The following is a 24,745-nucleotide window of genomic DNA, read 5'->3' as shown; positions in this document are numbered from 1 at the left end:
GAATTTTCCCTTGTACTAGCTAAAAACCATAGTTACTTTTCACGGGGTGCTGTAGGTTCGGCCAGAAAGAAGAAGCAGGTGCACTTAGTTCTTGTTCAGTGCCATGAGTCCTGGGTCGGAGCTGGTGCGGGGGCAGGGGTAACTGGTTTGGTTTTGAGGTGCAACCTGTCTCCCTCCTGCTCCATGTGCTCCAGACTCCTTAACAGGGAGATGGCTTCCACACCAGAAACTGAGTTAAATGAATCATATCTTGCAGAGAGACTTTTTCCCTCCGGTCATTTAGGACCCAGGTGTCTTCCAGCCTGTGGTCTTGGCTTCCACTAGGGACATGACACCTGTATCCAGGTAAAAGGGGAACGAGGGCATGGGGGCGTGACTGGGCCTCCCATGGGAGGCAGCTCAGTGCCACAGCAGCCTGGTGACAGAGGCCACAAGCCTGAATGTTGCATCTACTCTAGAAGGGAGAGTGGACTTTGGCAGAGGGCTGCAACTGTTCATCAGGAGAAGTACTGAATAATGTTCTGTGTTGTTTTTTTAAAAGATCTTTGTAGAGAGGGGAATGGAGGGAGAAAGAGAGGAAGAGAAACATCAATGTATGTTTGCCCATCGCTTGCCCCCAACTGGGGTCACTGCCTGCAACCCAGGCATGTGCCCTGACTGAGAATGGAACTGGCAACCCTTTGGTTCACAGGCTGGTACTCAATCCACTGAGCCACCCCAGCCAGGGCTAATGGTCTGTGTTGAAATGTGACTTTAGTTACAAATGTTCAGTGGTTTGCTATTTAACCAAAACTAACAACCTAACCTGGTATTCTGTTTTACACACCTGCGCATGGAATTGTAAAGTACCGGGGTCAGCACACTAAGATGCAGACATCAGAGTGTCTAGGGATGGAAACTGCTCTCCCCATTTCCTCACTGTCATCATTCTGTTACACATGCCTGACGTTTCACAGAGCGTTGCACTGTTTTCTAAAGGCTGATTGCAGGCTGGGTCCAGACACCTCTGTCCTCACAAAAAGGCAGACCTCCCAAGGCTCAGAGCACCCCTAAGGGGAAAGTCTGGCTCTGGAGGGGGTTCAGTCATTCTTCCCATGAAGCAGAGTCTCGTGAGATTGGCCATACTGGTGCCCTTACTCTCTACAGTTCAGAACAGCCCTCTTGAGCCTAAGGGAGTAAGAAGGAGGAGAACCATGGCTCTCTGTTCCCTGTTGCTTGTGCAAGAAGTGTTAGGCCAGGAACCTTCAGAAACACACTGCAACAGAACGAGCAACTCAGGAGCCTCCTCCCCCAACTCCAGTGCCCTCATACTGTGTTTGCTGCTCTGGAGGTGGGACTCAGCTGACCCCTGGTCTGTCTGGACACCCAGACCTGCCTTGAGGTCAGCCCCACTCACCCCTGGAGGAGGTTAGCACTTGGGAGTTTTGCAGGTAGCCCTGGGCGAGTGAAGAAAGGATTTAGGGCAGACAGAAAAGTATGGATCATGAGTTAAAAAGGAACTGAGGATGACCTGGGCAGGATGGCCTCCAAGTGGAGAAGAAAGAGGGGAAAACGCACCAGCATATAACAGAGGGTCAGCAGCAATGCCGGTCAAGGGTCCCCACAGGCACAGAGCCCCCAAACCTTTTCACCTCTATCACCTTGAGCCATGATGCAAAGGGGGCTGGCAGGGAGGACAGGGCCTGAAGAGTTTAAAGAAAAAGAAAGCACACTGGCTTCAATAACATGGATATTTCCTGTGACGCTGTGGCTCACGTGCATTCTTTGCCCAATTTGTCAGACTCTTTTCTTCTGAGGGTAGGCAAAACCACAGAGTACAGAAGGCCCTTTGCTTTCCTACCCTGGGAACCCTGGGAACTCCATCCTCCTCAGTGTTGCTGAATTTTCAGCCCTTGAAAGAGATGATCAAGTTGCAGTATGAGTGGGATGAGCTCTCAGAAGGTGGTGCCCTGTGCTGCTGTTTGCAGCTGACTCAACAGTTTCTGGAGATTCCAGATCAAAGCGGCCGGCTCTGCTCCTGCAGTGAGCGTCTGTGTCCTTCCCACCAAAGGGCCCATGCAGGGCACCCTCAGTGATCCCCAAGGGGCTCTTTAGATGAATGATTCCAGAGTAGAAACATTCAAGAAGTTTAAGAGGGGCCATTTTATAGCTGGTACTTCAGGTAGCATCATATGTAATTGCCAAACCATAATGGTTTTAATGAGAATCATTGAACTCATGGTTCACGAATTAAACAGTTAGATTGTAGGAGTGCTCAAATCATTGCATTGAGTTGGCTTTTAAATTCTGTGTTAGTTGTTAAGGTAGTTTCATATATGACCTCAAGAAAGTTCCTTCCTTTTTGACCCGTTGACAGGACCAGGTGTCAGTAAGCTCAGTGCGGGATCCTAGAGGCTGGCAATGGGGAAGGGACAAGGCCAGACAGTGGGAGGAAAGTGGTGGGGGCTCATTGTGTCCTCGGTGCCCAGCCAAGGATCAAGTCAAAGGCAGGATCCCTGCCCCTCAGCAGAACAGGAGGAAGGAATGAGTCAGAAGGACACGACCTGGGGGAGCCTCTGCAGCTCCAGGCAATCCAAAGTCCTAGATGCTGAGCGGGTGACTTGTGGATGCTCCAAACTGAGAGGCTGTGAGTGTCACATGGATTTTCAAATCCGTGTGAAAAAAAAAACAAAAACTCATAATTTCTGTACTGATCACGTGTTGAATTATATTCTTTGGCTGTTAAGTTACATAACTATGTCATTAAAATATATTTCATCTGCTTCTGTTTCCTTCTGTTTACCTTTTTACAATGTGGTTGACAAACTTTCAGAGGGCAGCTGTGGTGGATTCTCTTTCTAGACATTTCCCTGGGGCGGAGGACCTGGCCCCTCACTAAAGCTCATCACGGTTGAATGCTTCCAGCTAGGGTGACTCTTAGGTGACTAGACACTTGTGCAGTGTAGATATCAGTGTAGTGACTGATTGGGGCCCTAGGAAAAATCTGGTTGCCACTGGGAGCCACTGATGCCCCTCGGCTTTGTCCACCCAGTGGGGCTTGTAGCATCTCGTTGGTAAACTTCTCCATCCCCATGGCCATCTTCTTGGAGTTCCTGTTTTGCTTGATGAAAAACTCACAACATTATGTTCACACTAAAGAAGTTGCAGCTGTGTCATGGAATCTAACGCCAGGTTCCCCCAGGATTTTAACATGGATGCCTAGGCTCCCAATAAGTTCTTGAAGCCAGAGCAGCCCTGTGGTCAGAATGTGTTGTGGAGCATCACTGAGAGGTCATTTTCAATGTGTTCTTCACTTTCCTATACAATAGCCCCTTCCTTCATCTCTGCTCCTCATCCATCTTTTGTCTGCCTTCATCTCATCTTCCTTCTTCATCTGAAACTGGAGAAGTCAGCTTTCATAGAGACAAGGATTGAATCTTTATGGGCACTTTATTCAGATGCTCGTGGTCTGAGAAGACGGTGAGTTATATACCCTAAAAGGCCATCTTACATTTCATCTCAAGCTGACCTTTTTTACAAGGATAAGAAAAGTATAGGTAAGGGGTTTGGAATTCAGGAAAAAAAGCAGGTAAGGGGTTTGGAATTCAAGGGAAAAGGTTAATCAGATAAGAGGGGCAGTCAATTTTCCTACTTTATCTGCTGACCAGGTGGTTCTTTATCTGCATCCTGGTCAACGGGATGTTCCCTCCCTGAAGCACAGTGGCTCACATACCATTTTGATCACTTGCAGTCCTTCTGGGGCACAAAGGTGGAATTGTTTGTGGGTCTCCTGGAGTCAGGGTAGGTCCGGTAATATATTCTAGTTTCTGGAACAATAGCTTTCTCCATGCATTAATTACCAAGCCTGCTAACTATATAATTAAAGCTAAAAATTTTCAAGTCTTCAGTTCCCTCATCACATCTACTTTAACTTCCTAACATTTTCCCCATCAAGGAACCTCTACAGAAACATCCCAAACCCACTGCAGACTGTTCTGGTCCTTGGAAAAACATGTAGGAAATTCCCCTCCTTTCTATCCCTTTCTTGTGGTTCTTAAACCTCTTGTTCCAAGGAATGGTCATTTGTCCTGGACACAAATCTAATTTCTCATGGCTTCTCCCAGTGAGGTCTCTGTCACTGTGTGAAGAGAACTCCAGGCTCCTGTTCTCTAGGGACCTCGTTTTACCTCCCATCCAACCTTTCCTAGTCATACAGTCCAACTGAAATGCAAGGGAAACTAGGGAATACAGTTTAGCTTTGTGCTCAGGAAAGGGTGGGGGACACTCTGTCTTGCTTAATGCTGAAGTCTCTATAGACCCAGAGTGTCTGCCTTCTTCCTTGCTTCACTTTTTCTCTTTAACAATTTGGCAACTAAAATATATATTCTACATATTTACTTTGGTTTACCATCTACTCACCATCTCAAGACATGAACTTTCTCTGCTTTGCTCAACGCTATGTACCCAGAGCCTGGTTCATTGTAGGTACTCAGTGAACAGTGGCTGAACAACTGAACAAATCTAAGAGCAGAAATTACTGAGTTAGAAAACAATACGATAAAGGGTATAAACAAAACCAGAAGTTAGTTCTCTGACCAAGCGATGGAATTGACAAGCTCTGGTGAGGTGAGATTAATCAGAAAAAGAGATGACAGATAAATACAGAACAAAATATGGAAGGTCAGCTTCCAGGGATAACGATTTCCCCAGAGATAACAATTATGAACTATGGAGAAATACAAAACAATCTCACCTAGGGGCACTGATGGATGAACAAAAGCAGACAAGTTTTCAAGAAGAATCAAAATGCGAGGAAGTGGCTGGCACAGGTGAATTCCAATTTTTATCGCCCTGAGGATGGCCACATCGTGGCGCAGGGCAGCTAGAACTGTTGTTACCAAACTCAAAGGGTTTGTCCCTTGGGGTGCTCACTCAAGAACAAGACTTGGCTGTTGCTGCGTAGTTTCATTTTCTTGTAACAAGTAAAGAAAATGGGATTCACATCCAACATTCTTTCTCCCCTAAGGGAGGCTTAGCCCTTGCTTATATAAACTATTTGGTCAATTACATATTTGTTCTTTGAAGTTGTCTATATTTATGTGGCTGAGTTCCTGTCAGCTCATCCTGTTTACAGCTCTTCTGCAAAATACTGTGTTACATTTTTAACATTTAGCAAGAATAACATTTAGTAATAACATTTTCAACTGCCCAGACCTTGAGATGCTTGTCCTATATAATAGAACTACTATGGAAAGTCCTTTTATTTCTGGCCTGAGGAACCAGGGGAAAGAGCCCAAGGCAACCCAGACACCAACTGTTGAGGGAAGTGTATCAGTTAGGGTCCACTCAGAAAAGTAAAACCAGTAGGAAATAGAAGGAATTGGTTTCTGTGGTGTATCAGACCCAAATCCATCAGGAAGGGAGGACCATAGGCAAACTGGAACTCACAGGCATGGGCCAAAGCTGTTGTCCACAGGTAAAATCTCTCTCAATCTCAGTATCTCCCTCTTTCTCACTCTCCTCACCTTCTTGTTTCTTTTCTTTTTCCTCTCTCTCTCTCCTTAATCATACTTTTAAGACCTTCCAATTAATTTAATTAGGCCCATCAGATAATCCAGGATCATCTCCCTTACTTAACATCAAATGATTATGGACTTTAATTATATCCTCCAAATGATTATGGACTTGTTCTCTTCAAAGCAATATTTAGATTAGTATTTCATTGAATAATAGGACTGTAACCTAGCTGAGCTGACAATTAAAAAAAAAAAAAATCAGAGGAAATCTGGAAAGAAGAGAAGCAGAGAGAAAGGTAACTCAACATTTTGGGTCGCAGGCCAGTGCCCTAGCTACACACAAATGAGGCCAACTGAAAGCTTTCTGAACTGAGGTCCTCAATGCCTGCCAGCACGAGTGAAACAGAGAACGTAGTTTCAGGCTTGTCAACATAAGAAACATCCAATCCTGTACAGGATTTTTATAAGAGCTTATGTGATCCAAACTGAGGACATTTGCCAGGAAGCAAGATCTAAATGCTCCAGGGAATAACAGTTTTGCAGCTTCTTTTTTGCATTTGAAATTAAGGAGGGAACATAAGGAAGGTTACAGGAGGGTGGGAGAAAGCAAGGCAGGGATTGGATTACAGTATTATGTGCTTTCCTAAGGGTGATTACACATTTGAGGAGTATTCCTTCTGGCATCTCAAAGTTGTGTTAACCTAGATGCACAGGAACAATGGACAGGGCAACTTAAGAATCTTTCACTAAAGAAGTTATAGGCCTGGCGCATGACTACCCACCATAAATTTCTGCCAATTTAGGAATTTATAAGATCACACTGTGAGATTACTTTCAATAGAACCCCCTTTTTTCATGCACAGAATAATTGAACAAGTTTATGCTGATAAATTTTACATTTTTGATGATTAGAGAAATTCCTAGAAAAATAAAATGTAAAATGTCTCAAAAACAAATGTAAAATCTAATAGTCTTACAATTATAAACAAAAACTAAATCAATCATCAAAATTTATTTCCCTAGAAAAACTCCAGGCCCAGATGCTTTCCCAGGAAATTTATCAAATACTTAAAGGGCAAATAATTCCAATATTACATAAACTCTTCTAAAGAATAGAAAATGAAAAAATAGTTCCCAACTTATTTTATGAGGTTGGCATACATTTTCGTACTAAAATTTTACAAAGGTTGAACAAGAAAGGTGATTACAGGCCAATTTCATACATGAACATAGGTACAGAAATTCCAAAATATTAGTGAACTGGATCTAGTAATATATAAAAATATGATCAAATAGGGTTTATGGAAAGTAAGGCTAGTTTAATATTAGACAATCAATTACTATAATCCACATATCAACAGATCAAAGGAGAAAAATTATATGATCATATATAATCATTTCCATTGCAACAGAAAAAGCATCTGAAAGTTCAGCATCCTTGAGAAGTGTGTGGCCTTCTACTAGCACTGAAGGGACACATAGCCATCAGTTCTGCTCCTTGGCATGGATGGCAGAAAGGTCTTCTGAGTCCTTATTGAGAGATGTGTACAAGAGTATTCATGGTGGCACTACTCTTAATAACCAAGAAATGGAAATAACACAAGTTTGTCCTCCAGGTGAATGGACACAGACTGAGGTGTTTCCTACCATGGAAGACTGTGCAGATGGCAGGAGCAGCAGCAGCTCAGTGTGTAGTCATAGACATTCCCGTACACAAAATTATATCCATCCGTGAATTTACAAACACAATGTAGGTCTCTATGGTGTGACTGCAGGTGTGGGTGGTGTGGCAAGGAAAGGCTTCCACTTTAAGGACAATAATGGCCTCAGGGTGGGGAGGGGTGACTGGGATGGTGCATTAACCTGGGTGATGGCTCACAGAGGACATATGCATCGATTTATGACTCTTATGATTACATGACATGTCACAATAAAAGAGAAAAAATAATTAGGGATAAAAATGGGGCCCTGAATTTGGCTTCACACAGCTGAACCTGTACAATAAGGATGTGAGCTCTCCCTGGCCCCTCATGCAGGATCCACTTCCCGTGTTTAACCTCTGCCTCAAATCTGACTCTCCAGGTGCCCCTTGTCCCACCTTTCTGCTCCTGGAGAAGGCTGAGTACCCCGGCCTGCAATCAGGGGTCAGGGCCTCCTGACCACTGCTCTCCATCTGGAAAGGAACACTGTTGCCCTCATCACCTGGACTCCCTCTCAGAGATGGTATCAGCTGGCTTCCCCCCTGAGCTCAGCAAACACTGTGTGTGATGGTCACACTTAATTGAGGGGGTGCTTAAAATACACAGTAAAGGGTCTGTTTCTGCCACGCCTCCCTCCACATTAAGTGCCTGGGATTTGGGGAGGGAGGACAGGTACTGCCCTCCTGGAGCCAAAGCCCCAGATAGGGAGGCAGACATTAGTCAGAAAACCTCAGGAATAGAGTGCAAAGTCGCACCAAGGCCAGTGCCAACTGCAGCAGGCTCGTTAGAGAGGTGGTGGGGGGCATGACTTGCAGAGGGCTTCACCTGGGACCTTCAGTTGGGTGAGGGGCTGGGTGAGCAGAGCGCATTCTGGACAGCAGGGACAGCCTATGCAAAGTCCTGTTCTGCTTGCTCTGTGAGCCCTTTCAGTTGTTTCCTCCCCATCACACTCCACCAAAGGCAGCCAAAGCTGGTAGGACCAGCAATTCAGCAGCTTCTGTAGGAGTGGGAGGTGGGTCATTGGGCCTGTCCCTGCTCTTCAGAGCCCTCAGACCTGGCTGATGTACCCTGGCCTGGACCTGCAGCATCTGAGCCTACAGCACAGTTTTCCTTTACACAAGCCTCTCTGTCCTCCAGGGCAGGTCTCCCCATGGGCTGAGACACAGAAGGCCCTGCTCTGAAATAGCTCACATTCCAGGGCGGGCAGGGCCTGAGTCTCCCTTTGTCTTCTGCTGCCCAATTCTGTCAGAGTAAAATCCTGCATATAATGGAATTGGTGTGGGCAGCAACAGCAGACAACTCCCCATCTCCCACTGAGCTCCCTGGAGGGGCCAAGGGTGTGCAGGACTGAAGCAGGTGGCTTTTCTAAACATTCTTATGATATTTGGTTTTAACTTTCTGAACTGAAAATTTTAATTCATATGCTCCATAATTATGCTGTTAGTGATCAAGGGGTATAGTTCCTTTCTGTTTCTCAGAAGAATTAGCACATTAACATGCAAAAACTTTTTGTCATATTAACATTTTTATCTCATTGGTCCTAGAGTTTTAATATTTAAATTCAAAATACCAATAGTTTGAGAACAATTATTTAAACATCACAGCAAAACTTTTGAATAGGTGCCCCTCTTCCTGTACATTAGTGAAACCTTAGCTGCTTCAGACAGGCATTTGCCTGTCATCTGTGTGTCCCTACTTCATCAGTACTAAGCACGTGTTTAAGTGTCTTTAAAACAAGCATAATCTGATAACCCAGGACATAAATGTTTCCTCTCCAGACTCAGTGTGTGCTGTGTGAAAGGAGTTCTCAGGGACACAAACCCTCTGACCTAACACCCAGTATGATTGGTGGTTACCCATGAATGGGATCAGTGGCCAGCACCATGCCAGGGGCAAGGACAGACTCCAGGTGGGAGATCACTGTACCTCTGTGCTGCTGCGTCAGTGAGCGCCACTCTTATTTGCCAGAGGTACTTTCTGACAGTTTGCAACTGTGGGAACAGTCCCCTGGAAAGCTAATATTTTCTGTTATTATATTCTTTACTGTAACCTACCACAACGAAGGATTGAAAAAAAATGGAACAAGCCAATTTAAAGTTGTGTCTGTGAAATGAAAAATAAGAAAACAAAATACAAAAAAGTAAATAAAGAATGGCAGAGGTCACAAATTTGGGCCATCGGTGGTCAAAATTTCTCTTTAAGACTTCTAAATGCTCAGCAGCAGAACCTAAATGCTCCAAAAGCAAAAGCCAAGCAGCAGCCTTAGCCCGCTGCTGCCCGCCAGAGTCTCAAGAGTCCTGTCACAAGGGAGCCCCAGCCCATTCCCAGATATTCCTCTCCCTGTCACATACAGCCAATGGATAGCCACAGGTCAGCTCCCCAAGGACAGCCCAGCGCTACACCGGCCATGTCCCCAGCCCTGCACCCCTGCCCCCATTCTCCTGAGCAGCCACACTAGCCCTTTGTAGTCCTGCAATGCACTGTGTCCGTCCTGCCTCCAGGCCTCCAGGCCTGCGATTCCCTCTGTGGTGTGGGCCTGAGCTCTGACCTGTGGGCGGTGAGCCCTTGAGGGCAGGGCTCCCTTGCGGGCAGCAGGAGCACAATTGAAGGTACTGGGCCCATAGATGCCTCCCTCACCTCCTGGGAGGCCAACCTGGCATGGAGGTAATGGGTGGGCAGCATTCACACTCGATCCCCAACACATTTTCCTCTGCTGCTCTCCGCGTTTGCTTTACGTTGGAAGATGAATGGCCCCAAATTCCCAGGACCTATGGGGTCTGGGAGGAAAGGTAGCTGAGGAAGGCCGGACCAGGATGGGGTTGCCCTGGCCCTGAGCTGGCAGCTGCTCCGTGAACCGCACGCACCTAGTCCCGCACGGATTCCGCTCAGTGACTCTCGCCTGCGCGGCTGCGCGAGGCTCTAAGGACACCCTCGTTTGACAGGCGTTCCATTCATTGCGTCCTTCTCAGAACGACCAACTGCACACGTATTCAGTAATTGTTGCCTGTGCCAGTATATTTCCCAGTATAATCTCTGACTGAAACTTAAACTAAAATCGGAAGCAAATGTAGAATAAAATAAAAATCGAGAAGTTGAAAAGCAGATGGAGTCCTGAGCCCAGCCTTTGGCAGCTCCCACCGCGGAACCGGTACCCGCTCCTGGAGGAATATCACATGCTGCCCCCCTGAAGCACGACTTCACCAGACGTTAACACCGAGCCCTCTTGGGATAAACCTCTGCGTGTTGTCATTCCATGCACGATTTTATGCTTTAAGAAGACGAACATGTGTTGATAAACAGTCCAGAGAATTGGGGGTATTTCTAGGGTTTGCCTAAATGACACAACACCCTTCTGATCCTTTTGTAATTTGCTGGGTGTTTTTTTACTTAGCACTGCCTTCGAAGCTTCTCTGTGTTCGTTTGTTTTACCTGCTGTACTCCTTTGTGTAAGTGTCTGAATTCACTTTTTTGTTCCCAAGTTATGTTCATTCAGCATACCTCTGAAACTGGGCCATCACAGTGCTGTAGTGAGGACTCTGAGTCCCTTCTGCCATTGCAGCTGTCCCTCTCAGATGTGTCCCTTAAAGGATTTGATAAATGTGAAGTTTCATAGCCACGTCTACCAATACCCTCAGCAACCAGCAAACACTTGGAATTTTTAGACTTTAATATTGTAACCTATTATATATTTTAGCTTTATATTATATTTCATAAAAATATTATTAACTTTAAACATTTTTAGGCCTTAAATACTTTCCCAAATTACAGGTTTAAAATGAGATCTTGTTTACACTTGCATTTTTCTGGTTACTGGAAAGATAGAACATTTTTCATTTATTGATCATTAGGTTTTAAGTCTTTTGAAATGCCAATTCATAAACTTTGCTGAATAGTCCATAAGGCTTTTGTTGTTGATGTTAGTAATTAGGAACTCTTTATTTAGTCTGGAATCTGGTAATGAGTTGGCTGTAAGAGTTTCAAACATTTCCCCTTTAGTGGCTCATATTTTAAATTTATCACCCAGCAGTATGAAATTTTAATGTAGTCAAATATATCAATCATTTTATTCAAAGTCTGTGCTTTATGTTTCTCATTTACTAAATACTTCCCTATCCCAACTTCCTAATGATCTTTTTTTTAATTTTAAGATTCTGCTTTATATATTTAGTTCTTCAGTCTATTTGCAATTTATTTTTATTGAGGCTAAATTCACATAGCATAAAATTCACCATTTTAACCATTATAAAGTATACGATTCAGTGGTACAAGTATGTAGTACATTCACAATGTTCTATAACCACCATCACTATCTAGCTCCATCACTGTCATCACCCCAAAAGGAAACTTTGTACCCATCAGGCCCTCTCCCCATCCCTTGACAAACAATCATTTACTTTCTATCTCTATGAATTTATCTACTCTAGGTATTTTATATAAATAGAATCTTACATATATGTGCCTTTTTATGTCTTGCTTCTTTGAGTTGGCAAAATGTTTTTAAGGCTCATCCATGTTGTAGCATGTGTCAGAACTTCATCTGTTCCTATGGCTAAGTAACAACATTCCATTGTATGGATGAACCACTTTTGTCTATTTGTTCATCTGGGGGTGCATACTGCATTGTTTATACCTTTTGGTGATTGTAAAATGTGCTGCTATGAACATTTCTGTGCAAGTTTTTCTGTGAACTTGTATGTTCACTTCTCTTGAGCATACACATAGGAATGGAATTACTCGGTTACATAGTATCTTTACAGTCAACTTTCTGAGAAAGTGAAGAACTATTTTCTACAGAGGCTGAACCATTTTACATTCCCAAGAGCAATGTGGGAGGATTTCAATTTCTCCATATCCTCACTTACACTTATTATTTCCTTCCTTTTATTACAGACATGGTAGTGAGTGTGAGAGGTTTTGATTTACATTTCCTAGTGACTAATGATGTTGAACATCTTTCCATGGTCTTGTTGGCCATTTGTATAACTTCTTTGAAAAAACATCAATTTCAGTCTTTAATTGGATTGTTGGTCTCTGTTGTTGAATTTTAAAAGTTCTTTATATATTCTGGATTTTAATCCCTTTTTAAATTTATGACTCAGAAATAATTTGTCCTGTTCTGTGGGTTGTCTTTTCACTTTCTTGATAGAATCATTTAATGCATAAAAGTTTTTAATTTTGATGCAGCCCAACTTATGTATTTTTCCTTCTGTTGCATGTGCTTTTAGTGTCATATATAAGAAACCACTGCCAAATCCAAGGATATGAATATTTACCCCTATGATTTTTTTCTAACAGTTTTGTAGCTTTAGCACTTACATTTAGGTCTTTGACCCATTCTTAGTTAAATTTTGTACATGGTATGAAGTAAGGGTCCAACATCATTCTTTTTACATGTAGATAACCAGTTTTCCCAGAACCATTTGTTGAAAAGACTGTCCTTTTCCCATTGATTGTTCTTGGCACCCTTGTTGAAAATCATTTGACCATATATGTGAGAATTTATTTCTGGGCTTTCTATTCCTTTCCATTGATTTTTATACCTCTGTCCTCATGCCAGAGCCACACTTTTAACTGCTGTAGTTTCACGATAAGTTTGAATTCAGGTAGTGAGTCCTCAAACTTTGTTCTTTTTTTCAAGATTGTTTTTGCTATTAGGGGCCCCATGTAATTCCATGTGAATTTTAAAATCAGCTTTTAATTTCTGTGAAAAAGGCTGTTGGAATTTTGATAGGAATTGTGTTCAATCTGTAGATCACTTTAGGTAATACTGACATTTTGACAATGTTGTCCTCCTACCCATGAACACCCCATGTCTTTCCATTTATTTAGATCTTCTTAACTTTCTTTCAGTAATGTTTTGTAGCTTTCATCATTCAAGTCTTTCACCTCCTTGATTAGATATATTCCTAGGCATTTAATTCTTTTAGATGCTATTATAAATAAATTTATTTTGTTAAAAAAATTTTTAATTGTTTGCTGCTGGTGTGTAGAAACACAAGTGCTTTCTGGGTGTTGATCTTGTACCCTGCAACTTTGCTAAATTCATCAATTAGATCTAGTAAATTTTTGGTTGATTCTTTGGCATTTTCTATGTATATGACAATATCATTGTGAATAGATAGTTTTACTCCTTTCTTTCCAACTTGAATGCCTTTTATTTCTTTTTGTTGTCTCTAACAGCTCTGGCTAGAACTTCCAGTACAATGTTGAATAGCAGTGGTGAAAGCAGGCACCCTTGTCTTGTTCCTGATCTTAAGGAGAAAGCTTTCAGTCTTTCACTGATGTTCATGATGTTAACTGTCTGTTTTCCATAAATATTGTTTATCATGTTGAGGAATTTTCTCTCAAATCCTGATTTTCTGAGAGCTCTTATTGTGAAAGTGTTGGATTTTTAAAAAAGATTTTATTTACTTGTTTTTAGAGAGGGGGGAAGGGAGGGAAGGAGAGAGGGGGAGAAACATCAGTGTGTGGTTGCCTCTTGCACACCCCCAACTGGGGACCTGGCCCACAGCCCAGACATGTGCCTGACTGGGAATCGAACCAGTGACCCTTTGGTTCACAGGTTGGCACTCAATCCATTGAGCTACACTAGCCAGGGCAGGGTGTTGGATTTTAGAAATGCCTTTTCCCCATCCATTGAGATGATCATTTCTGCCCATTGTTCTGTTACCAAGAAGCATTACATTGATCGATTTTCTTATGTTGAATTACCTTTGCATTCCTGGGATAAATCTCACTTGTTCGTGGTGAACAATTCTTCTAATATGCTGTTGGATTCTGTTTGTTAAAATTTTGTTGAGGATTTTTGTATCTGTTATATATTCATCAGGGGCATGAGTGTGCAGTTTTCTTATGTCTTTATCTAGCTTTGGTATCACAGTAATGCTTGCCTCATAGAATGAGTTACGAAGTATTTTCCCCTCTTCAATTTTTTTGACCCATCTCCTCAGTCCTGGTCCCTCTTTTCTTTCATTCACACATTCAATTTACTTATCTCTGAACACACCTATGTGTAGTTGCTTCCAGATCTGTATTTCTAACCTGAACTCTCTTCTCAACACCAAGCTCATTCAGCAATTGGTCCACTCTACAGGTCTAACAGGCATCTCAATATTAATATGTCCTCTCCAAAATCTGCTTTCCCCCCAGTCTCTCCCATCTCAGTAAGTCACATTGACTTCCACCTGCCAATCAATCCCCAAATCCTGAACTGCTGTCTTGATGCTGATTCTCACCTGAAGACAGTAGAATCCACTGTAGCTAATTTATGCAGTAAGGGATTTAGTAGAAGATATCAGGTAGATTATAGCATTTGTGAGAGGGTTGGGGAATAAGGAACAGCCAGAAACATCAACAACCTGGAGAAACACCTGACCATGCTGTAAAAGTGTGTTAGGAAAATTCCCACTGCTCTGCTCCCTTCTGCTCAGCACCACTGCTGCCAGGGACAGGACCTGAACTGCTCAGACAGACCAATCACCTCCACCACCAATCTGCTGTGACAGCCACTACTTTCTGTGGTTCCCTCCACGTCTTAGGTGATGCATGTCTTAGCAAAACCAGACACATCTGTGATCTCAGACTCAAGGCACCCAAAGCATGTAGCTTTGCAGTCTCCAACTTCTGCATACAGGAGGGCATGCAAGAGGTGGTGGGCATGGGTTGTGCTTAGCTAATTCAGAATTCCTCCCAGTGTTCTCCTTGGCTTCCCTCTCCCTCACTCTCCACAGCCAGCTGTCAGCCAGTCCTCTCAGCTTCTAAGTATATCCCGCTGTGACCATTTCTCACAACCTCTGTCATTCCTACTTTGATCCAGCCCTATCACTCTCACCAAGATTGTGGCAGGTGCTTCCTGACTGGTCTCCCTAACCTTGACCATCTGTGGTCTCCACATTTCAGAGAATGTGATATTTGGAATGTACATCAAATAGTGTCACTTCCTTTCCAAGCTCTCTCCACAGTGGTTTCCCACGACACTCTGAATAAAATAGAACCCATCACTGTGACCTACTTATCCCAGCAGCCTTTCCAACCTTGTCTACTTTGCGTAGCTCTCATTCACCATGCTCCTATGTACACCAACCTTCCCCAAGCACACCAGATCCATTCCCAGCACAGGGCTTTGCACAGACGGCTCCTTCACTCTCTTCCAGTCCCTGCAGTCTTCTCTGCCTTGACCATCTGCCTTACCTAGATTTATGTTCTCTGTTCAGTTTATGGTTTGTCTCCCTCCATTGGAACGTCAGACCCTCTAAGGGACCTGACAGGGGCTATGCAGTGACTGGCCAAAAGTAGATAATCAGTAAGTACCTTTTGAATAAATGAAATCATCTCAATTGCTCAAGTTTTGGGAAAAACTTCTTAGAAAACATCCCTGACTTTATGGATACACAGCAAGGAAGGAACCAGGTCCCTAGATATTATGACTGGAGACAGCACAAAGAGGACTCCTGGGCTTGCCCTGTGCAGGCCCAGCTTTCCCCTGCACAACAGAGTTGTGGCAGGACAGGCTCCACCTGTAGGCCCCCAAGTCTCCTGTAAGAATAAGAGTCCAGCCTTGATCAGGCACCCGCGTCACTCTTGACATACCCTAAGGTCAGCTCCTGGATCCTGGAGTACCTGGTGAAGGACAAAGCCACCTGCTCTGTAGGTGTGCCCACATTCCCAATTTTGTCCTGGCAGGTGCTTTGGGACCATACAGGTTTATAAAGTCTGGGTCGTGTTCCTAGAGTGTCATGGTCAGGATTCCCACAGGGAGAGCAGGTGGCAGAAGGGCAAGGCAGGGATGCCAATGGGTCTCAGGGAGGTGCAGATACAAGTAACACCCAGATTCCTGGAAGACTGTTGGGCTCTGCTTGGGCTCTGCTTGGGCTTAGTGGGAGGGCTGGAGGTTCCAGGAAGCAAGGCAGGGAACAACCAGAAGAATTCAAAAGAGGCCCTGTGTTGGGGGAGGGTGTGGAGCTCGTCCCCTGCCACCTTACTGTCATTCCCTCTAACCTGTGGCCAAGAGTGCAGCTCTTTTCTCTGAACAACTGAACTTTATCCCTAAATGAGCATGTTTGCTCCTTAGCGGGTGGCTGAGCCTGTACTCAAGTTTTCAGTCAGAATACAGCACAGTGAGAGACGTAAAGATGGACGAGCTCTGCTGGGAAACCCCCTCTAGAGGGGGCGGGTCCACCTAGGACCCTGGCTGCATTTCCAGTACACATCAGGTGGTCAGGGAATGTGCTCCGCCAAAAGCCTACAGGTCGCCTAGCTGGTAAGTCATTTTTCATTGTGGTGTGGGAGATTCTGTGCTTTTGGGAAGTTGTCTATAACACAAAGCATTAGCATTACAAACCCGGTGGGAGTCTGTTCAATTCTCCGGGTGCCTGACTCTCCAAAGAATGGAAGATGGGCCCCAGCTCAAGCTCCTTATTCTGAAACAAGGCTCAGAGGACTCAAGATAGAATCCCCATAAGCAATGTGCTCACTTGGGCGGGAAGAGAAGGCCGGTCCGTTACCCTAACAGAAATCGAAGTCCAATTTATCTATACCGATGGAAATCAGGGGTCCAATTTGTCTTTACTAATCCCTCTACACCAGCGAAGATCAGGGACGTGTCTGTCTACATCTGTCTTCCCTGGGGAAAATCAGGGTTCAATAGTCTTCGCTGGCAGAAATCAGGGTCTGGTCTGTCTACATCAGCGGAAATCGGGTGCAGAGCCACAGCCACTGGTCTGAGAACAAAATGGCAAGTTCCTGAGGCTTCGTGAGAACAAAGTAAAAGAAAGTGCCACTGCTGCCCCGTCTCCAAGAGGGAGGAGCCCCGCCAGGCCCCGCCCAGGTGAGAGCTTCAGGTCGAAGCACTTGCACCAGGGTCTGCCTCCCAGGGGGAAGACGGAGGAGGGAAGGAGGATCCCACCTTCGCCTGTAAGCCCAGAGGGTGGGAAGGGTGAGGCTCCACTGCTGCAGAGCAGTCCGGCAAGATGAGACCCCGCCCCCGCCTGGGATCCCCCGCAAAGTGAGACTTCGTCTGGGAGCTCAGGGATGGTTGGGTGAGGTGGAGACTCCGCCTTCGAGCTCCAGCGAGGTGAGACCCCGCCCCCTCCTGAGAGCCCCCCCCACCCTCTGGTGAGACCCCGCCCCCGCCGGGAGCCCACTCGAGGTGAGACACCGCCCTCGCGGTCCGCCCAGGCTTCCGCCGCCGGGCGGAGTGGGGGCGCAGCCGGGGAGGGTCCACCCGGGGCTCTACTCCCGCCCTGACTCCGGGCGGTGGCCTCTAAGGGGACGGTGGCCCCTGAGGCCGGACAAAGGCGGCACCACCATGGCTCTCAGCGCGGATGGCTCCGGCGACAAGAGCTCAAGCGCCCAGGTAAGAAGCCGGCCGAGGAGAGAAGGGGTCCTCAGTGTCTCCACTGTAACAGGGGAGGAAGCTTTGACTTTCTCCTCTTTGGAGCAGAGTTGAGCAAACTTTTCCCTTAACCTCATGAATATTTATGAGGAAAATATGCTTTCCAAGACAGATTTGCATTCCTGGGGTCTGAAGGGAGTGCAGAGGGAGGGAGTGTAAGACAAAAAGACACTTGTGAAATTGTTGCCAAGGATGAGAATGTTCCTAAGTTACTCATTAGCTCAAAACTGGTAGGACAGTCCAATGAACTATGGTGCACAAAGGCACAGAAGTTTTACTGAAAGAAATACCAGGAGTGACTTTTATGTTGGAAGATCAATTGATTTAAATAATGAGCATTGCCTGGTAAAACAGGATAGTCATTTCAGGTTTGGAAAAGTGTGATGGAAGCTGTTTTGTGTTGCTTCATGTGAAATGCAAGAAGTGTATGGGGTTTGTCTGTATGTTTTTTCCAGTGAAACTAGATTAAAGTGTTTGGTAAAGTAATTACACTTGATTCCTGTTACCCAACAGCATTTTTACTTAAAAAAAATTTAGTTGGTACTTGCAGGTGTTTAATTAAGAAATAAAACATACAATTCAAAATTAAGTTAAATGTAGTTGAAACTGTGCATAATTAATACCTTATGAAATGGCTGTGCTAAACAGGCAGCGGGCACTGGGAGGAGAGTGAGCTTCTCAGCTTCATGTAGAGAGATTTCGAAGTGGACATAAGTGAGGTTTGGCTTCCGTTTCCCGAGCCTGCCTCACATCCACAGGGTCTCTGGGTCAGGAGGAACTTTCGAGGTCACTTTATGGGAAATGTTTGCTCTCAGTGAAACACTTTCAGAGGGTGAGATATTTAACAGCTAGCTACACGTTTCTATTCACGATGGGGTCCTATCTGCAGAGCTGGGCATCCACCACCCAGTAACGAACCCACTTTTGCTTCTGAGGTGACACCGCATTTTGATCTCACAGTGTTGGGTCTAGTCTGCAAATTGTGCAAGGTGGCCTGTAGACTGTCCAGATGGGCCACAGAGAGCAGAGCCATGAGGTTCCGGTGCGTGGTAGACCTGGGTGGCAGGTAACCTGTAGTTAGCAGGATAGTCCTCATGTTTTATCCTACTAGAGGGGTCAGGTGTGGGTCTAGTCTGAAATGGCCTTGGTGAAATTAAGACCTTTCTGTCTGTGGCATCAGTTGGTTCATGAGTCTGCATGTGGTCTCACATGAATACTTGTAAAGCTAAGGAAATAAAGTCAGCCTTGGGTTTGCCCTGAGGTATGTGTTCACAGGTTGACTCATCCAACAGGATATAGGAGCCTCCAGGTTCCCAGATCTCAGCGGTTTCTTAAGAAAGTCATTCAAGACCAGTTCACATGCCACCACCTCCCTCCTTCACACAAAACTGTGTCCTCTGTGCTTCAACAAAAAGACAAGTCACGTACAGCCGGCTAGGCCCTAACAGCAGTCCGCCCAGGCAGGATACCCCTTCTTTGGGTGGTGGAAAGTGAGGCTTTTGTTGCCCCATGTCTCCTAGACACGAAGCAGCCCTGAAGCCATGGCTTCCCTAACCACACACCACATGGCTGCGCCCTGAGGCAGTGCTGTGTCTGCTCAGTATTGAGTTCCCCGGAAGCTCCTGGGGCAGGGATTGAGGCTTCCTCACCTGCATCCCTCTGCCAGGGCTCCCTGGTCCAGCAGAGGAGAATGAGCCCAGCACACTTCTGAGTAGTGGGGAGTCAAGAGAGGAGGCTGGGGTGAGGGAGGTGGGAGGGAGTGGAGGGTGGGCTGAGAGGTGCCAAGTCCTGTCCTGCATGTGTTGATTCTGGGTGCCTGCAGAATCTGGGGTCCTCTGAAGAGAAGGCATGCCCACCTTCATTCTTTATAAGGGGCCAGGAGGGCAGGCTCCCTTGGAGTGGGGAGAAGCACCAGACCTGGACCTGGTGCCCAGAGAACAGGCCTGGAGTCTTAGAGATTGGATGTGCACCTGCATCCACCCATCATTTATTAGCTGTCGGCCTTTGGGCTAGTAGTTCAGCCTCTCTGAGCTTCGGTCTGTGCATCATGTATAGGAATAACACATGGTTCACTTACCTCTTGGAGCATTGAACAAAAAAGGAGAGAAAGAACTCATGGACATGGACAACAGTGGTGATTGCTGGGGGAAAGTGGGTGAGGAAGGAGAAGGAGGGTATCAGGGGAAATAAGTGGTGATGGACAGAGACTTGGTGTGGTGAACACAATGCAGTGTACAGATGGTGTGTTGTAGAATTGTGCGCCTGACACCTGTAGAATTTTTTTAACCAGTGTCACCTCAATAAATTCAATAAAAAGGAAAAAAATTTAAATAACATAAAAATGGATGTGTAGATGCTTCTGGAAAGGAAACCCAGTTCATCATTTAGCTGAATGTCCCTAAGTTGAGCACTGCCTCTGTCCTGATACCTGGGACACTTTTCCAGGTGTCTCCAGGTGTCTCTGTTCACATCTGGGCTCAGATTCCTTTAAAACTACTTACGTTTCTGAGACCTAGGAACAGGATGAAATCTAATGCAACGGTTAGGAATTAATCACTTTGAAGTTCTGCACTAGAATTGATCAAGTCAGCCAGGTAATGAGTGTGTACTTCTCCTGGAGAAGTCTCACCTGCCTACAGCCTTCTGACCCGGTGACCCCCGATCCTGGTAGGCATCACCTTCAGAAAACTGCCCAGTCATCCTGCTTGCAGCCTCTTTGGCAGCATCCACCCCCAGCCCTTTTCCTGCTTGGTTTCTCCTTATGTGGGTCTCCATAGGAGGGTCTAAACTGACATCACCTGAGTCTGGCTCTCCTTGATTGCCTGTCTCCCAGGCAATCCCCCCATTTCATTCCCCTTGTTTCTCTAATGCCTGGAATAGTGCATGTCACACAGTAAGTGTCACATGGTGGTGACCCTCCCCGCCCTGCTTCTAAAGCCCACTTTCATTCCCCTGCCCAGTCCCAATCTTCTGTCGGCCACACAGATGCAGAGCCTGTCCTGTGGAACCTGAGGGAGCAGCTAGGGCATACATAGCTCATTCTGGGAAACCTTCTTTGTCTAAGTGGGATATAGTCAAAGCAGACACAAAACAATTACAGAGAAAGTCTCAATAAACCCTCGTGTGACATAATGAATGTGCTTTGTGTGTGAGTTTTGGGGGTGGGGATGGTGGTGAACAGAGCAGAAAAGAAATGCCTGAATATATTTCAAGTGCGTGGACAGGGCAGCCAGGAGGATGACCCCTCCCTTCATTGTCAAGTGGAGTTATGGGTTGGCTTGGTAGAAACTCTTAGACCTGTAATTAGCTGTGGGCCATCTGGTGACTTTGCCTGGAGAGTGAAGGGGTTGGAGTGAGTTTCTGAGAGCTCTTGACTCTGTCCCTCCTAGAATGAGACAAAGGGCAGTGTGGCATGGAGGCAGTGGCTCAGTGGTTGGGGCCTGGGTTTAGTCCTGGTTTCCCCATGTGTGGGTGGGCAAGCCAGCCCCTTACCTCACCATCCTTAGAATCGGGAGGATATCAGCATTACAATGTGCTTACAATAGCATCTGCAGCACTTGAAAAATGTTAGCTGCTATTCTGTGATTCTGTCTAGGGATTTAACTACAATTTTAAAAAAGGATTGAGTTTAAACTTTTTGTCAAATCACTTAAGGAAAAATATCCAGTGAAATTATCAACGCACTTTTGTACTCAAAGGTATCAATTGAGAAGAGGGATTATGACTATAATTAGGCACTGTTTTTGACAATACTGTATCATTTATTTTTTTAAAAAAGAGATGTTTTGTGGAAGTGCCCAAAGCAGTAGGCCATGAACTCCACTTGGTTCCAAGGTCTCAGAGCCTTCTTTCTGGATTATTCAGACACTAAAGAAAACCTAATTAGAACAAACATTCAGTCATTCTGGAGTACCACATCGGTTAAAGGAGTAAGCATTTAGTTCTCAAAGTAATGTTTGTGTGTCCAGAGGCTCAAACACCCCTGACTGTGGCACAGAGACTCACAGTGGCCAGTGGCATGTGCTGACTAGCCTCAGAGAAGAATGTAACCTGTCCCCAAAGCACGATGTTAATTAGGAGGAGCATGTGCAAGGGTTGTTGGGGATAGAGAACAGCAGCAGTGCAACAAATGAGGAAAAGAGATCTTAGCATGATTTCTGGAAGGTACTGTAACTAATTAAGAATAATAATTTATTGAGGTGAAATTTTGTCGGCAGCCGTCCGTCTCGAGAGACGATGGTGTAGCTTCTTAAGAGTCTATCTGCACCGCCGAGAATGGCTGTGCAGTCCGACTCGGGAGTGACACGGTATCTGTCTCCTCCCGTGTTGAATCGACATCTTGCGATGACGCTGGAGTGTCCTCTCCAGTGAAGCTGAAGCTACAGAGCCTGGGCAGGGTGATACGGAGGGTCTGCTGTTGCCCATGTAGCAGACACCCCCTCTCTTCGCAGCTGAAGGGTCCAAGGGAAAGACGAGTCAATACAGCTTGGCTTCAGGTGCGCCGCAGGAGTTGCCGGTGTTGACTACAACGTCAAACCGCCTTAGGGACTCCGGCTCCGGATTTTCTGTCGGGGTTTACTCCCTTAGCCTTTCCCCTGAAGAGGTATGCCGCAAGGCAGCGGAGGTTTTTTGGAATCAGAGTTTTCCTTCTCTGATGTGCCCTGACTGGAAGATCGAACCAGCGACACTTAGCTCGCAGGCCGACGCTCAATCCACTGAGCCAAACCAGCCAGGGCTTAGGTGAAATTTACATAGCATGAAATTAACCATTTTAAAGCAAACAATTTTGTGGCATTAAGTACATTTACAGTGCTGTGCAACTACCACCTCTATCTAGTTCCAGAACTATTTTGTCACCTCAAGGTAAACCCCTGCATCCATTAAGTAGTTTCTCCCATTCCACCCTCTCCCAGCTCCTGGAACCACTAATGTGCTCCCTGTGAATTTATCTCCTCTGAATATTTCATGTAAGTGAAATCACATAATATGTGACTCTTTAAATTGTGTTAAAATACTTATAACATGGAGCTGCCGCAGAGCCATTGGACCTGCCTGCCCACTATGGCTGAGAACAACTGGGACACAGTGAGGATACTGCTCAAGAAGGACCCCATAGCCACACAAGCCATGTCCAAGCAGGCCATCTTAGTGACTTAGAGAAGAGGAGATGTGGAGACTTTCAAGAAATGTGCTGCTGGCCAGAACACATAGCATTCAATCACCAAGAACACAGGCAAGCTGGACCGGGAGACTGAGGAGCAGCACCAGGACTGGGTGACCCGGGGGGGTGGGCAAGGTGACCCAGCAGGGCCAGCAGAACAGTGGACTGATGTAGAAGGACCCAGCAATGAAAATCAGTGAAAAGCTGCAGGTCATGTGGACTATGAGAGTGGGCTGGCCATTTCTAATAACCAGGCTCTGGAAAAAATTGAGAGAGCCGTTGGCCTCAAGCTCCAGGGGAAGGACATTGGGAAGCTGATTGAGAAGGGACCATGGATGAAATGAACACAAAGCCTCAAAATCAGTGCATTCCACCTAATCTTGTCTAGCTGGTTCTCCTTGACAGTCAGCACCAGCATGGGTCTCTTCACATGGCCGAGCAGAGCACAGGGTGTCAGCCCTGCCTGGGAAGCACATCGACCTGAACCTGATGTCAAGCAAAATCTTGCACAGTGTTTGCTTCTCCTGATTATTTTTCCTCCTTACTCACCAATCTCAACTTGAGGTACAAAATGCTGCTTTCTTATCCCACAGTGTTGGCCCACTTGTGGGTGTGGTTGCTCGGGCAGCTGAGTGGGACCCCCTCACATAGGCATGTGTCGGGTAAAGTGGCCCAGTATGGTCCAGGAGAGGGAAGATGCCACCTCCAGACCGTCTGTTAGAGGCACTAACAAACGTTTGCTGCCCTTCAAAAAAAAAAAAAAAATGCATATAATATGAGATTTACCACTTTAACCATTTTAAGTGTACAGTTCAGTGTATTAGGTGCATTCACATTGTGCAGCGGTCACCTTCATCCACCCCCATAACTCCTTCATCTTGTAAATCAGAAGCTCTGTGCCTATTAAATGCTAACTCCACATCCCCCTAACCCACAGTCCTTGGAGACCATCATTCTACTTTCTGCCTCTATGACTGTGACAACTATGAGTACCTCATATAAGTAGAACCACATAGTATTTTCCCTGTTGTGACTGCTTATTTCTCTCAGCATAAAATCCACGAGGTCCATCCATGTTATAGCATGTGTCCTTTTTAAGGCTGAATTAACATTCCATTGTATACATGTACTACATTTTGCTTACTTCTTATCTGTTGATGGATATTGGATTGTTCCCATTTTTTAACTTTTGTAAATAGCGCTGCTATGAAACTATGTTTACAGGTTTTTGTGTGTACAAATGGTTTCATTTCTTTGGGTGTATACCTGAGAGTAGAATTTCAGTGTCACATGGTAATTCTATGTTTAACTTTTTCATGAACCACCACACTATTTTCTACAGTAGCTGAACTATTTGAAATTCCTACTAGCAATGTATGAGGGTTCCAGTTTCTCTGCAGCCTCACCAGCACTTATGTTCTGGTTTTTTAAAATTATTATCATAGTCATCTTAATGTGTATGAAATGGTATTGCACTGTAGTTTTGGTTTTCATTTCCCTGATGACTACTGATGTTGAGCATTTTTTCATGTGTTTGTTGACCATCTGTATATCTTCTTGGGAGAGCTACCTATTCAAGTCCTTTGCCCATTTTTAACTTGGATTGTTTGCCTTTTGGTGTTGAGTGTCAACTGTTCTTTATCTGATCTGGAAACAGGACTTGTATGAGATATATGATTTGTAAATATTTTCTTCCACTTGATTATGTTTACTTCCTTTATAGGGTCCTTTGATATACAAAAAGTTTTAATTTTGATGAAGTCCAATTTATGTATATTTATGTATATTTGCTTTTGTTTTTGGTGTTATATTTAAGAAATCATTGCCATCTACAAGGTCATGAAGATTTATCTCCATTTTTTTTTCTAAGAGTTTTATAGTTTTAGCGCTTACATGTAGGTCATTGATCCATTTTTAGTTAATTTTTGTGTATGGTGGGAGATAGGAATCCAATTTCATTCTTTTGTGTGTGGATATCTACTTTTTCTAGCACCAT

The 24,745-nt window shown here is 45.0% G+C and overlaps 1 pseudogene; it reads left to right on the top strand.

Annotated features, from left to right (window-relative positions):
* Positions 1–22,649: 22,649 nt before the first annotated feature.
* LOC150008386 (endothelial differentiation-related factor 1 pseudogene) lies at positions 22,650–23,093 on the top strand (annotated as a pseudogene).
* The last annotated feature ends 1,652 nt before the right edge of the window (positions 23,094–24,745 follow it).

This window comes from Furipterus horrens, unplaced genomic scaffold (genome assembly GCF_987537825.1).
Source record: "Furipterus horrens unplaced genomic scaffold, mFurHor1.1.pri manual_scaffold_5, whole genome shotgun sequence".
In the NCBI taxonomy this organism is placed as follows: domain Eukaryota; kingdom Metazoa; phylum Chordata; class Mammalia; order Chiroptera; family Furipteridae; genus Furipterus; species Furipterus horrens.
Note: the sequence above shows the minus strand (reverse complement) of the source record. Positions and strands in the feature narration are given on the sequence as shown.